This window comes from Paroedura picta, chromosome 4 (genome assembly GCF_049243985.1).
Source record: "Paroedura picta isolate Pp20150507F chromosome 4, Ppicta_v3.0, whole genome shotgun sequence".
In the NCBI taxonomy this organism is placed as follows: domain Eukaryota; kingdom Metazoa; phylum Chordata; class Lepidosauria; order Squamata; family Gekkonidae; genus Paroedura; species Paroedura picta.
Genome location: NC_135372.1, coordinates 120,999,099 through 121,011,282, shown reverse-complemented (window position 1 = coordinate 121,011,282; position 12,184 = coordinate 120,999,099). Strand labels below are relative to the sequence as shown.

At 42.5% G+C, this 12,184-nt stretch overlaps 1 long non-coding RNA gene across 1 annotated transcript; it reads right to left on the bottom strand.

Annotated features, from left to right (window-relative positions):
* Positions 1–918: 918 nt before the first annotated feature.
* Positions 919–5,405, bottom strand: LOC143836868 (uncharacterized). Its single transcript, XR_013230803.1, has 3 exons — positions 5,289–5,405; positions 5,054–5,202; positions 919–2,069 (listed from the first exon to the last, which is right to left on the bottom strand). It is a non-coding gene; the product is annotated as an uncharacterized LOC143836868 (long non-coding RNA).
* Between the last annotated feature and the right edge of the window lie 6,779 nt (positions 5,406–12,184).

Here is a 12,184-nt window from a genome sequence, read left to right as displayed (position 1 = left end):
AGGCATAGGCTGGACATGGCCCTTCCAAGAGGATCTCCTGAGAACCCTAGCAGCTGCATTTTGTACCAACTGCAATTTCTGGGCCAGAGACAAATGTGGGAAAGCCCACATACAGTGAGTTACAGAAGTCTAGTCTGGAAGTGACCATTGCATCGATCACCATGGCCAAGTGTTCTGGTATGGGTCAAGTTTTCTCCAAGAATGCTAGGAGCTGGTGCGTGGCAGCCCTCTCAACCACCTTACCCAGAAATGTAAGATATGAAATCGGGCAGTAGCTGGTAGGGTCCCGTGGATTCAGTGATTTTTATTTTTCAAGACAGGATGAACCACTGCCTCCTTCAGACCTTCAGGGAACTTTCCCTGTTAGAGAGAGCTTGATAATATCACTCAAAGGGCATCATATCCATTGGTCGCCCACCTTGAGCAGCCACAATGGACAGGGATCCAGATGGCACATGGTCACTCTCACTGACCCCAGCAACTTGTCCACTCCGGTTAAAGAGAGCCATCTGAAACCATCAAACATTGTCCACTGTATTTGTTTATGTCATCACTGGATGAGGGTGGTGTGTTGGCAACAAACAACAAATGTCTGCATTGAGAAGACTGGGCTATTATTTAAGCTCCTCCTTCCAGCTTTCCTATTGGCTGAATCCTGTCCAGTACTACCAATAGCCTCTTGAGCCTTATTCAAAAGGAAGGGCTAGCACAACGACACCTGTGTCTCAAAGAGCTGTGACTAGTTTTAGGAGGTTGGTTTGTTATAACAGTAAATAAATATGACTGATGCATTTACATTCAATTTAATAAGAAGAAAGAATTTTAAAAAGTATTCTTAAAAATGCTGATGTGGTTTTTTAGAAAGACATTAAGGTTGTAAAAAAGATCAGAAAATGCTTGCTCATAGTGGTTCCTCGTTCTTCATATTCCTTGGAACTTTATTTCTTGGTAGACAATTGCTACGAAGACTTCACATGGATTATTAATTTCTCTGGATAGGTTAAGAGTCAGTGTAGAATTCTACTGATTAGCTGACCTTTTAAGCATGGCTAAATGTAATTTCTCTAATTCAATTTTCTCAAGTATTTTTCTTCTCATTATACATCAGACTTAAATGGAAAATGTAGCTACCTTTTACAATAATATGGGTGTATGCTTTTCCCTAGACATAAAACCGAATGTCCTTCTTTCCAAAGTTTGTTTGCTGTCATGATTAGTTTTAGACAAGGTTCAAATCTCTACACTTCTATGGAAGCACACTGGGGGCCATTCCGCACGACTTTAATGTAGCAGAAGGCTTGCAAATTCTAAACGCTACTAATTTGCAGTTCTGCAAAACGTCGCATACAATCTGCCACACTCCTGAAACAGACCCGCAAAAAGCGATTCTTTGTAGCACTTAAAGGGAAATCTGGAGAAGTGGATTCACCCTCCGAAAAGCGCTACACTCTTGCGAACAATCTGCAACACTAGCATGATAACAACCGCCCATTGGCTGTTCGTTTGATTGACGGCTACTGGATTCCACTAAAAAAGCAGGTATGCCTAACGCCGAGATTGCACTTTTAAAAATAGTGTTTCTGCTTTGTGGAACCAATTGGCAACATTGGCCCTTGTGGCCCTGAGATGGATAGAAGGCTAGCTCTATCTTATTAGATGTTGGAGGCTAATCAGGGTTGTCCCTGGCCAGTATTTAGATGAGGCATGTCTAAGGAATGCCACAGTCACAATGCAGAAGCAGGCAATGGCTAACCACCTCTGAATATCTCTTGCCATGGAAATAGTATGGGGTTGCCATAACTTTCCTCTTCCACCATCACCACCCTTGGCATTGGAAGTGGATCAAAATCACATCCTGGTTTGTTTGCAAATTTCAACACCCCACCTAATAACTTACAGGAAAAAAAAACATCCTGTTGGTCGGGATTCAGTTGATCAAATGCTGTTGGATCCAATCATTATTAGAATGGACTGACGGAAGCCTTCAGAAACGGAATAGGGTACAGGATGGGATGTTGCAGAAAGAAGGTCATCAGAAGTAATATTTGCATTCTTCAGTGAAACAATTCCTGTAAGTAAAAAAACACAGACAAAAGGTAGTCTCTGTGTGAGTTTTCCTCCCTAATTCCTCTTGGTGCTGCACCACCTCCAAATGTTTTGGGGGACTTCCTAACAGGAATTGTATGTGAGTCATCGGGATGCTTTTGCCACAAATTTAAAAATCACAAGATTACATAAATGCATGTAAATATGTATTTTCAGGTGCTGTAGCCTCTGTGGACATGTCAGGGGGAGGGGTCGGGGCTTTTTGACTTGCAGGTGGGCCTTTTGTGTGGAAGGAGGACACTGAGACCTGGATGGTTTAAACATGGCCACAGCTTTTATTTAATTAACACACAACAAGTTGGCATCAAAATAGAGCCTGACCCAATGTTGTTAACCGCTAATCTTAGGGCCCCAATGCACGAGGATGCCCCCTGTTTCCTCCCAGGGAGACAGATCACCCATAGGCACTGGGCTGCCTTCAAGGGAAGTGTTAAAACCTTATGTGCCAGTGAGAGGCACAGACCTCCTCTGACACATAGGCCACCTAGCTCAGCAAGCATCCAGCCTCCACATCGGAGTTGGCCTAACTCATTCCAAGCTGCCTCACAAATGAGGCCCAAGCTTACCAAGTTCAATGCCCAATTCAAACTACCCCAAGAAGCTCTCTAACCATGCCATTTCTGACCCACAAAAGATGTGACAGAAAGATATGAACAATTTTAACAACATAATCAATGCTAACATTGCAACTAAACTTTTATAACAGGGTGGGTAGGCGGGATCCGACCACTTGCTGCCCTGATTGCTGGTGGAAAGAGGGAGGGCCTATGCACTTTGCATCTTAAATAGGCGTGTCATACCCATGGGTGTCATCCACGTCAACGCACATTTTCCTCTTGTTCCCCCTGCCCTCCCCGAACACTGAGGATGCCTAGCATCTCCTTTCAATGCGTCCCACCCCCTCGTCAATAGAGGCTTTGGGGATTAGGTAAGTCCCCATCCCCATTCAACAGTGAACATGATTGCACTGGAACTCCAAAGGATCAAGACCCGAACCTGTTTTGTTTACAAAATCCATTCTAATAGAATGTTAGGATTATCCCTAGTCAGTCTGGAAAGAGCAAAGTCCAGGTCTGTGAACTGAGGCTAAATGCTGGAGACCATCTTGAGTAAACAGAGTCAAATGTTTTCATCCCCATGAAGTACTCTAGGCTCTCAGGCACTGCCATCATGAAAGGTCTTTGCTTTACAAATTAGGAGTCAGATGCTCTGGGGATTGATTGCAAATGTGAGCCTGAGCCTTTCACCTCTAGGTCACTAACTCCAATCAGACTCAAGAATGGAGAGCAATGGGAAGTAATTATCACATGACAACTGTTCGGTTTCTGCATTAGGCTGCCTATTACATTGGACTGAGAAGGATCAGGTGCCTGGAATGTCAGCCTTTAAGAGACGTTTGCTCCCTTCTAGAAGAGACAGTCTGAATAGAATATTTTCTGCAATGTCTAAAATTAACAAACAGAGGTGGAGGAGCAAGTTCCTTATGGAAAGCACCACCCCTGAACTGAGCTATAATGACATATGCATTTACACTGACATAAGATTTATTCAGATCTGACCATGACCCCTGTAACCCACCCCTTCCCTTTGGCAGATTGGTCCAAGTCAATGCTGTTAAATTCCCCTGAGGTCTCAGTGTGCTAGATATTTGAGCTAACATAATATAAGATTGTGTGATGTCCTTTAGAATGCTGGACATGGTGTGGAGATGTCCCATCAAGGTTGATTAAGACTTAGGCCACAGCATTTGGACTTTCCCTGTAGAGTTTTTATAATCATGAACTATACAGATGCATGAGCATTTTGTTTGGCAGATTCTGTAATAAGTGTAAAAGATTAAAACTGCTGGGACTCAGAAATATTCTGAATTGGAGGGGGGCGGTAATGAGGGTGCATTTTACCATAGCATTTTTGCGGAATCCTAGAGCACTCAAGAAAACAAAGATCATGGCATCCGGCCCTCTCAATTCCTGGCAAATAGATGGGGAAGAAATGGAGATAGTGACAGATTTTATTTTCCTGGGCTCCAAGATCACTGCAGATGGGGACTGCAGCAAAGAAATTAAAAGACGCTTGCTCCTGGGGAGGAAAGCTATGGCAAATCTAGACAGCATCCTAAAAAGCAGAGACATCACCCTGCCAACAAAAGTGCGTTTAGTCAAGGCTATGGTATTCCCAGTTTCAATGTATGGCTGCGAAAGTTGGACCATAAGGAAGGCCGAGCGTCAAAGAATTGAGGCTTTTGAACTCTGGTGCTGGAGAAGACTCTTGAGAGTCCCTTGGACTGCAAGGCCAACAAACCGGTCAGTCCTAGAGATCAGCCCTGACTGCTCCTTAGAAGGCCAGATCCTGAAGATGAAACTCAAATACTTTGGCCACTGAGTCACTGAAGCAGTAGGTGCAAACTTAAATGGACTCCAGGGAATGGTAGAGGACAGGAAGGCCTGGAGGATCGTTGTCCATGGGGTCGCGATGGGTTGGACATGACTTCGCACCTAACAACAACAACAGAGCACTCCATGACATTCCATGACATGCAAATGGGTAAGCCAGCCTTGATTCCCTGCTCCTCCCTCACATGCAGCCAGCTGGGTGACCTTGAGCTCATCACAGCATTGATAAAACTGTTCTGACCGAGCAGTGATATCAGGGCTCTCTCAGCCTCACCCACCGCACAGGGTGCTTGTTGTGGGGAGAGGAAAGGGAAGGAGATTGTAAGCTGCTTTGATACTCCTTTGAGTAGAGAAAAGCCCACATGCAGCATATAAGAACCAATTCTTCTTTCCTTAAAATAAGCTAAACTTAAACATCTGAAATCAAGTGACAGCTTGATCTGAATTGAGCCTGAATTAGTTCAATTGAACTAAGTGAATTAGCCCATTCTGAACTGAGTGGGATGGATCTCCCCCATTGCTAGTTGTTGGCTATTAATATTATTAGAACTTACAGATGGATGCAGCCCTTGTCCTTTTCCCATTCCCATCCAGCATGTTTCTAGATGTATGCATATGGCAGCATGGGAACTTTACCAGCTTTGGAGGCCAATATTCAGTCCCATTCAGCCTGGTTTTCTTCTGAGACATCTGAGCAGGCTTCCTGTATTAATTCCAATAAATAAAAGATTAACATTTGTCAAGAAAATCTTCTAAGAGTCACAAATGTACATCTATAACAATGCTCACTCTTGTACTGTAACAAGTTCCATATCCAGTCCAAAAAAGAAACCAGAATGAGCAGGTCTTATAATATGCTGTTGTTAATTTTACATTTTTTTTAGCTTAGGTCTATAAAAGGCTGAGATTTATTACACACAGAATCTACAAAGTTAAGAGTTGTACAATTGCCAACGTGTGGCAAATAACATCAGGGGCAAAACCCGCATAAAACGGCAGCTCTTCTGGCTGTGCCAATAGTCCTTCTGGTTCAAAATCCAGGCTCTGAAAGCAGTTTCAATTATACCTTGACTTCTACAAAGAAAACAAATATGCCCTGTACATATCACACGCCCTCTTCTCATCCAATCAGAGTCCATCCACAGACTGTTGATAGGTAACATTCTTAGCCATCCAGTGAATGTGTGGGTCAGTGCATACTGACTGTTCTTATATTGCAGTGGGTCTACTGCCAAAGGCAATACCCAACACTATCTATTTCTTAACTTAGGATCTGATCCCTATATAAACTTTCCCATCCGTGTTATTCTACTAACTGGTGGGAGAAGGATGGGGGGAAGCTTAGCATGCATATTTGCCACTTCTTATGATCTGGTGTGCATGCCGAAAATGAAAGTGAACATTTACATTTAAAAGTTATTAGCTTTGGGGTACACAAGGGCTGGTATTTCCCCCCGCTAATTTTCATAAAAACAGAGATATGCATTTCAAACCACATAAAACAAAATTGGTGCCCTACACCAAAAATAAATTTTAAATGTTTCAGGCCTCCAAAGAGGTATCTTACATGGGGGAAAGGGAAGTGGAGAGGGAGAGAGAGGGAGGGAGAAAAAACATTTGAAAGGAAAGTTCCCCTAGCTGCCAAGCTTCTGATGGAAGGCCTTCCCACGGAAATGGTTACAGAAGACAGATTGCTGACAGAAAACATTGCCTACCGAAGGAGATTTTGCTTCATGGATTGGGTCAGGGCTTGGAGAAGGAAAACATAATACAGCTATTATGGCGGTCATTCCAACAAGAAGAAGCTGAAATGTGGTAAAATGCCCTTGTACGTAATACAATGTTGTTAGCATATATAAACATAGTGGAATGTAAAGTCAACATAGCTCCTTCTCTTCAGGTATATTGCTTATTCAATTCCAAGTGCCAAAACTTAGGTGTAAGTACAGAATACATAAACTTTCAAATGTCCACTGAAAGAATTAAAATAGGATGAGGTACTAGATGCTGCTGGGGACAAGGGAGACCACCGAGCACAATACATGTCAGTAACATGTATCTTTTAAGTGGAACATGAGGCTACCATTTTGTGAGTCTGTTCCTCTTGGAAGTTTGTGCAGTGTTAAATTTTCATGAAATTTGATTTTAACTGTGAAAATTGCCACTGGGTTTTGTTTTTTTTAGAGCCTCTTGTGGCGCAGAGTGGTAAGGCAGCTGTCTGAAAGCTTTGCCCATGAGGCTGGGAGTTCAATCTCAGCAGCCGGCTCAAGGTTGACTCAGCCTTCCATCCTTCCGAGGTGGGTAAAATGAGTACCTAGCTTGCTGGAGGGTAAACGGTAATGACTGGGGAAGGCACTGGCAAACCACCCCGTATTGAGTCTGCCATGAAAACGCTAGAGGGCGTCACCCCAAGGGTCAGACATGACTCGGTGCTTGCACAGGGGATACCTTTACCTTTACCTTTGTTTTTTTACCTCTCCCCCAGCCAACTTATCCTATTTTATCTTGCCCTTCTTCCAAATCTGGTATGTAGGGTTCTCCCCCCAACTAAGATTGGATCTACTACCAGTCAAGGTAAACCTTTGGTGACAGATTAAGAGATGACAATGTAGACCATGAGGTCATTCCTCTTCACCCCATTTACTACTGCCTCATCTTGCCTCAGCATGCCTAAGCAGTGAGTGCTTCTGCCCTTCTCTCCATCCCAGGTATTTCTAAACATGCTGCATAAATCCATCCCAGCTTCCTGAACAGTCATGATAATCTTATGAGAATTGAGAAAGTGCTACTGGAGATGTACATAGTTGCTATGGATAATGTCAGCCAGGGTGAAAGTGGGCTGGGGGGCAGCTCAGTGGGGAGCTATCGTTTCCCCCTCTCCCATTATATTATTACAACTCTATGAGGTAGATTTGGCTAAGACAGTATGACTGGCCTAAAGTCACCCAATGAGATTCTTGGACAGTGAGGAGTCAGGCTTTTTCACTCCTCGTTTGGCACTCTAATCACTATACCGTACTGGTGCAGAACACTTTCTATATTTTTCTCTAACTGATCCTTTGTGACCAACATCCCCCCTCCTCCCTGCCCCCACTCTGGCTGTGGCTTCATTCCACACTGCTCAAACATATTTTTTTTCTGTTTCTTGGGTTTGTAATTCTGGTTTTATAGTCCGGCTTCCTTCGAAGACTCAAGGTGGGTTACGTAAAAATATAAATTCCATAAAATCCCATAAAACTCCCTAACCCATATAACTCCCAAGGTACCAAGATGGCCAGGTCCCTCCTACCTCTCATAGTCATCTAACAAGGCATGCATTAAAGGTTGTATAGCAGAGCCTGAGCGGGGCTCATCACTCTTGCTGGCCCAGCTTCAACCATAGACCTGGTGGAAGAAGGCCCTGCAGAACTCCATCAGCTCCATCAGGGCCCTCAGGTCTCCCAGGAGCTCATTCCATCAGGTCGGGGCCAAGACCAAAAAGGTCCTGATCCGGGACAAGGCCAGGTGTATTTTTCTGGGGCCAGGAACCACTAACAGATTAGTATTAGCAAAGCACACTTAAAAAGACTGTTTGTATGTTGCCTCTAGCTGCTTTTCAAAATAAGAGTGGAAGACAATCAAAGCATGGGTTTAACTAGTTAATTTAAATGGCACAATGCACTACCTAACTGAGGATGAGCTGCACCATTTTTATAGCACCACCTTGGAACCAAAGGCAGCCAGCAATTTGCTGATTTTCTTTATCCTTGCCTGCTTATCTTCCTCTCATTTCCCTAATGTCCCCCACCGAAAATTAAGGGTCTTGTTGATGTTGCTCAGCACCCGGGAATTCTTTCTCACCCCACCATAGAACAAATGAAGGGCTGTCCAAGAATCAAACACACACCCATGATCCTCACCGGTTGTCTCAAGCTGCTTGCCACTTCATAATATTTCAGCCAGCAAGTCCTGGGACCAAGACTAATTTTTCCAATTCCTCCTGAGGCATCGTGAAGCTGGCCAACTCCCCCCCCCCCCACACACACACACCACTAGTTAATCATGGAAAACTCATGTTCTGTCTTGTAGTGATCAGCTAATCTCATAGTGTCCCTAGGCAGGATGTACAAGCAACAGGACATGACAAAAGCCCATACAGAGGAGATGGAGCTGCTCTTCTTCTTCTTCTTCTTCTTCTTCTTCTTCTTCTTCTTCTTCTTCTTCTTCTTCATTGCCTTTAAAATAAAAAAAAATGATGACTGCAGGACAATTGACAGACTAAGTCAACAGGAGACAAAGTGCCAAACTATCTTTAATACCGGTAGTAACCTCTGATACACAGTGTATCAGGTACAATGAGTTCAGGAAACATGTTTTTCATTTAGGATGGACAGGCACACCCCGATGTTCCTTGCACTTGAATGGTAGCCATTTTACTGCAGCTGTTTCCATGAGACATGGAAAACATCCAACATCAGCAAAGAAGTTAAGTTGGTTTAGAGTAAAGAGATATACAGTTGCATTTTCTTCTTATATGCCTCTCATTTACAAATTGCAGTTCACACTCTCATAATGTAAGCATTTATGTCTGAGGTTTCCTTTCCATGTCTACACAAATGTCAACTACATATGTCTTTTAAGCACCTTTTTTCAGACATCTAAATAATAAGTGAATCTTGAAACATTCTATCGTGGTTTAGAATCTACTGCCCATCTTTTTGGAATGCTCATCTTCAGTGCATCCTCCATCTCTGAAAATCATTCTAAATGCACAGAGCATCAGGGGGAAAAAATCATGTACAATGTATGTTGCCATGGCCAAATCCTGTTGTCCCATTCTAATGACCTCACTACCACTCCTTGAACCATTGTTGACCTATGTATTGCTTGCTGTCATAATAAATACCACTTCTGCAGTAAAGTGATTTGGAATGTTTACAGGGTGCAATTCTTGGCAGAACTCTGAATGCATATTTTGGAGGCCATGTGGCACAAATCATCACATTGTTTGAAGATGAAGTATCAAATAAGATTTTGCTGGGGTCTTTTAGAGTTATGAAAGAGCGGGCTGGAGCTCAGTGCAGCTCACCTAAGCAGATGCTACACAACCACCGTGTCACTCATCAGTCATACCATAAAATAGATCTTTCCCTATCTCCTCCTACAGTCCCTGTCCATAATTATTAGCCAGTATTATTTTTATTATTGGTTTTATAGACCATCTCTTCCTCACAAACAGGCTTGGGGCGGTTCACATCAAACATATATTGTGCTATTAAAATTAGAATTAATACAATAATTAAAACCTTGCAGTGCTCCAATTTTTCCCCTTGAGCTCACCTTTCAGTTTAGTGGTGGGAATGCCCCAGAAATGAATGGAGATAGGTCCATAGATTTTTATATGTATGGCTGTATTAACTATATACAAGAGCTATAGACAAGAGTAATTAGGCAAGAGAATAAGGGGTATCATTTCACATTTACAATGGTTAGTGGTATAAATTTCCTATACAATATATAAATCAGGGTGACATAACTAGTAATCCACTCAGGCAATCACTCCGCCCCCCCCCCAATTTTTGGTGGCCCACCAAGAGTTCAGATGTTTTCTCCTTATCTGGAATGGCAGAAATTAATGGGCTATGTCTGAAATGGCGAGATCAGGTATAAATGGATCTATCATGTAGTCAGGAACATAGAGCCCTGGAGAAAGGCTAGTAGTGAATGGAGCTCTCAAACAACTCTTTGTGTACCAGGAGCTCCTAACTGTAAACCTCTAAATCAAGAATCAAAGCCAATTAAATTTAAGGATGACTACAGATTTTGAAAGCACTGCCGCTGAAATTTCAAATTCGAGTTGTCATTGTCCAATGTCTCGTGTCTTCATGATTGTCTAGTCTTGCATTTTGTGTAGTGGTCAGGTATCTGATTAGGTCTGGGGATTCCCAGGTTCAAAGCCCTGCACTGCTATGATGTTCACTGGATGAAGTTTGGTTGTCTGCTCTATCTCAGCCTAACCTAACTCAAATGCCCATTGTCATGATAAAATGGAGGCAGGGATAATGGTGTACCCTACAGTTACTTCTCTGGAGATATAGGCAGGCTAAACATGGGATTAACAGAAAGATTTACTATGTAAGAACACAGACGTAGTACTAGTAAGAAGGTGCAATGTAGCTACTACTTCATCTACTGCCATTAGTCATTTCTAAGCAAGCTGGAGTCTTGCCTATGCTGAATTAGTCCACACTGAAAAATAAGTCACGTAACCATGCATTATTTTAATAGCATTGTCAATATATTACATGGCCTTCAATGTATGTTTGTGCCTGTGCCTATGACTCTCCAACATTAATGAAATCTTTTAACAAGTGATGTGGAGACATGATGCTCACCACCCTGAGCTGGCTTGCTGGATAGTATACTGAATGAATGAATGAATCCGTTCATGTTGCACGTATTGTAGGTACTGCAGGGATCATTGTATATTTATTGAAACAGCCAGACCGTTTATGCACTGGGAACTTCACTGTCCCAGCTCCCATGCAGGAGCAAAAATCGGGGGCAGATGAGGTGGACCAGGCCAAATGCTCCCCTTTGTGAGTGCACGAAGAGGCGGGGCAACCTACCTTGACTAAAACTCCAGCCTGCAGCCCGGCATGAAACCTCCAGTGCATAAACGGTCCTACTGTGGCTCAGCTACATTCATGGTGCTGCCCAGGTCACATGGACTTCAATCACACATCTGAATACATAACTATGTGGAGTAATATGTTACTGTGAATTGGCCTCAGGAACATTCTGCTTAAGCACAATCTTCATCTTATCTTCATGCATAGTATCCATTTGTATATATTCTGATATCTTAACAGTTTGCTCATGCATAGCGGCAATTCGGTCCTTTCATGCTACCAAGACGACTAAAGAACACTTTTAAAAGGAAAGCAAAAGAAAATCAAGCTAAATCAACTCTCAAATTCCCATGTAAACTGGGATTTAAGAGTGGAAAATTTTCTTTTACCTATTCTTTGGGTGGTACAAAAATGTAAAATTCCTGCTTCTCTGGGCCAAGTCAAACAAGGATATTGTCCTTTTAATGTCTTAAAGGCTCTGTTTTCTTGTAATGCCAAATGCAATATTTTTTTGAAAACACTACACCAGAAGTTTCCCAGCTGAGAAAACAGGCTGGTGAAAAATGGTTTCAGAAAACGAAATAAACCATGCTAAAGCCATTCAGGGTGTGTGCATGATATGAACATCTGGATTGGGGTTGTTAAATTACCTCTTTTCTCTCTCTTTTTCTCACAGCTGTTCAAAAGAGTCCTGGGGGCAAAGAGACAGGTCAATGGTCTGGTTGCACCTTTTTTTGGAAAAAAAGTATTTGCACCTAGGTAAGGAATCCTGGCTACATGTGTGTTTAATAAGTAGGAGCAACCACAAAGAAAAAAAATATCTTAATTCCTGTTTGAGGGGCTTTTTGTTCTTTTTTGCAGAGGCGCTGAAGGAAAATAAACTCCGGATTTCAAATTCTCTTAAACAAAAAACTTATGGTTCTAATAAAATATTTCTTTCAGTACGCGTGGGTGTTTTTAAATCAAACGTGATATAGATGGTCTATTTCTCTGCACTCCTTGAAAGAAGAATAACAGACGGTTATTCCATTACAATTTAGAGAAATAGCAAAGTGGGAAATAAATGTTCTGGGT